Source organism: Sardina pilchardus, chromosome 4 (assembly GCF_963854185.1).
Source record: "Sardina pilchardus chromosome 4, fSarPil1.1, whole genome shotgun sequence".
In the NCBI taxonomy this organism is placed as follows: Eukaryota; Metazoa; Chordata; class Actinopteri; order Clupeiformes; family Clupeidae; genus Sardina; species Sardina pilchardus.
The window spans coordinates 8,669,041-8,672,715 of record NC_084997.1 but is presented as its reverse complement, the minus strand read 5'-3'; the positions used below and the strand labels follow the sequence as shown (position 1 = coordinate 8,672,715).

The following is a 3,675-nucleotide window of genomic DNA, read 5'->3' as shown; positions in this document are numbered from 1 at the left end:
GGTACCGCATTTTCATTTACAGTATTTTATGTATTCGCTGTAAAGTGAAAAACAATTGATTTTAAATTAAGATTTTTTTTTTTTTTTAGTTGTATTTACAGTATTGGTTGTTTCCCTGTAAAAGCTAGGTCAGTTAAATACTGTGAATTCAATTGAACTTACATAAGCAATCATTAATAGAATAACTCATATTCCAAAATATTTCAGTTAACTGCAGACAATAAAACAATTTTAACTTTTGTTATTTATTTAAGACATTTCAAATGTATGACTGAAGTGGATGTTGACAGACAACAGTAGACATGGTTTGAACACAACCACAACCTTATCTGATTTGACACAGATAAGGGGGTTAAAAGCGCAGTGTGTGTAAGTGCAGTATGGCAACTGGCAAGTCTATGTAATGTAGTATAAGGAGTTGTGTGTGTGTACAGGATGCGGAGTAAAGAAACTCATCCCCAGTCTGTTTTGTGGGTGTTCCCTCAGTCTGCCACGTGGGAACAGAGACGTCTGCTTGACCTCAGTGGTTTAAACAGTCCGTGGTCAGAGCGTGAAATGTCTTTTGAAATACTTTTGGGCCGTTGTTGTACTCTTCTGGTATAGGTATCCTGCAGGGTAGGGAGAGGTGCTCTGATGGTACCTTTCGCAGTAAATGTCAAGTGTCTGAAAAAGAGAAAGAAAGCATACATTACAATTGACCCCGTTCATGAATATACAGTAATTAATGCAAACTACTCCGGTTGTGTGACAAATAAAAGCAAACCCACACTAGTCAGGTGCAATAGATAGAAGTAATGCAGATGTGTACAATACACCACCATAGCAAAGTTTGGGAGTTCACTTTGATATGTCCAGTGTTTTTTTGGAAAGGGGACATTTCGAAGTGACCCTACACTTCTGAACAGAAGTATGTCTATGTGATATCATACCTAATCTCATAATTGCCTGCGGCAACTCTGCCTTCATGCGAACACCACTTTTCTGATGCCTAACATACTGTAGGCCATCTCCCATCTGACTTGCAATAGCAGCCTCTGGCTCCAGGCTGGGACTTCTGGATGGCTCCTAAAAAGAATAAACAGCAATTGCCATATAATTTGTTAATAAACAGCAATTGCCATACAAAACAAATCATAGCTTTAAAAAATAAGCAAGGCAATCAGATGTAGAAATAGAAATGATAATTACCTTGCCATGAGGCACCCTTGCCACCCTTGTCACCATCTATGTTACTTCTTGATATCAGTTTATTTAAGAACATAAATAAAACACAAACACTTACACCATGTTGAGGGCAGCAGCCATGGCTAACAGACATCATCAGGGTAGTGCCATCAGGTAGTGCCATCGGGGTAGACCGACTTCGCCCTGGACAGTTGTTGACAGTTGAGCCCACAAAGTCATAACAGACACATGAAAGGAGGGGATAAACTAAACAGTTACAGACACAAATACAGTACATGCACACATATTAAATGCTATATGCGTGTGTCTCTATTTGGTGAGTGAACTCACTTGCAGGCTTGGAACTTCTTCCTTATGGAAGTGACACACATTTGGAACATTCCAAAATGCACACAGCCTAAGTGTCTCTGACACAGCGCTCTCAGGGCAGCAGTCCTCACACCACCTACTAACAGAGGGAACAGAAAGAGGCTTACATTAATTAATACATTGCAAAACACACAGAACATGAAAAAACCATCACTGAAGCACTACTACACTCACATGTATCTTAAATAAACACATGCCTCAATTTAAGTCACCAAACATTGGGCAAATAAAGGCTATAAAATGAATACCATTTAGCCAAACACTACCCTTCACAAACTAAAGATCCCAGTGTTTCCCACACATAGACAAATTTGTGGCGGTGCGCCACAGATTCAGCACCGGCCGCCACATATTGCGTTTCGTTATTCTTTTATTTATTTATTTATTTATTCTTATTTTGAAACGCTATTGAAAAACATGCAGCATTCGTAAAGCTGAATTTCCTTTCCCTGCACTCCCTCTCTGTCACTCGCGCGTCTGTCTCTCATACACACACACACGCACAGCCCCTACCCTCCGTGCACACCGCGGCTGTCTGTCTCCATGAAAACCAACGAGATCATCCCTGGAAGCGTGGTCGGTGGTCGCACTGATGCACCTGACGCTGCTCGGGTAGAAGCATAAAGTTCTCCCGCAACGTTTGTAGTCTATGCGTGCAACTTAATTACCAAACAGTAGAAGTAAACTTTTTCTCCTTGGCCCGCTCTCGTGCGCGCTCAATGGACAGCCGCCCTCCACATGCACATTTAATCCAAATAAAACATTCACAATCGTGGACGCATTGACGCACAGAAGACGACTAGCTAAATTACTGTTATATTCGGTTAGCATCATTAGTAGGCTATACTGCAGACATTTGATTAAAACTCTTGCATTCAAGTTGACTGACCAACAATGTTTTTCAACTCCAAGACTTAAAAGGGCCTGTCCCAAGGAGAAAAAGTATTAGCTTACCTTGAAACTTAAACACATGTGGGGAAACTGAACAGTCCAACCAGTAGAGTATGATAAGCTTAGCCTGCTATGTTTACAATATTTTGAGGCTTCTACCAGAACGCTGAATTTAAGAAGTGGAGTTGTAATATGAATAGTAGGCTAATCTGCATAAAGTTTGCTGTTATGAATATCAGAAATGTCAGTATAGGCCTATATAATGTAAATAATTACATAATGTGTGTGTGTTTCAAATAAAGACAAGCTTCACATGTTGGTAAAAAAAAAAAAAGTTACATTATATGAAAGGAGAGCGATAAAAAGGCGATGCAATGAAAAATATGGGTGCCCCCCCCGTCAGACGTAGGGCGACCACCACACATTGCCTTCTAATCTGTGGGAAACACTGGATCCCTTTACTTATCGGCATGATATTTCTGGTAATTGAAATTCCCCAAATGCTCCCCTTTCACATCCACTATATGACGGATCTATGAGCATGACTATGCAAAACTACAGTTCCTAAATTAGGGGTGAGATAACTTACACATCAGCCTACTTCATTAATTACAGTGCATGAAAATGCACTGTACTGTTCTTCCTAGGCTTCTTATTATTACAGTGCATGAAAATGCACTGTACTGTTCTTCCTAGGCTTTTTCTTATTATTCTTCTTCTAACGCAGCCAATTCAGCTTCAACCGCTTAACGTAGAAACACCATTCAAATTTTGTCACGTAGGTCTTACTTACGCGATGTGGGCTTTGTATTTTTCAACTTTGTAACTTTTATACTTTTTAAACTATTAGTTAAAAACTATTACAATTTCCCCCATAGACTTAACATTGCTCATTATGACATCACGGCAGCAATTAGAATCTTACTCCAGCTGGTCAGCCACCTGGGCACCAACTGTCAGTTTCTCTCAGGCTAGAGCATACAATCTCATACAAGTGCATACAATCTCTCTGAAGACTACATATTATGTTCCCTTGTATCCTCTGCGCACAACAGTATCAAAATAAGTCCTCCTAATTCCATCCAACTTTATATCCATTCATCTTCTTCAAACCATTCACTCATCCACCCATTCTAAACAGTCTGCCTATCAACATCAATTAGACGCTCTACATTCAACTTTTAAACAATCTACTCTGTCTCAGGCTGGCTCTCTTAAGACTAGCCAGTT

At 39.9% G+C, this 3,675-nt stretch overlaps 1 long non-coding RNA gene across 2 annotated transcripts; it reads right to left on the bottom strand.

Moving 5' to 3' along the window:
• Positions 1-226: 226 nt before the first annotated feature.
• On the bottom strand, positions 227-1,610 carry LOC134077758 (uncharacterized). Of its 2 annotated transcripts, XR_009938751.1 has the most exons (4): positions 1,516-1,583; positions 1,283-1,368; positions 930-1,065; positions 227-663 (listed from the first exon to the last, which is right to left on the bottom strand). It is a non-coding gene; the product is annotated as an uncharacterized LOC134077758 (long non-coding RNA). The 2 variants fall into 2 exon arrangements; XR_009938750.1 differs by having other exon boundaries at positions 1,283-1,610.
• Between the last annotated feature and the right edge of the window lie 2,065 nt (positions 1,611-3,675).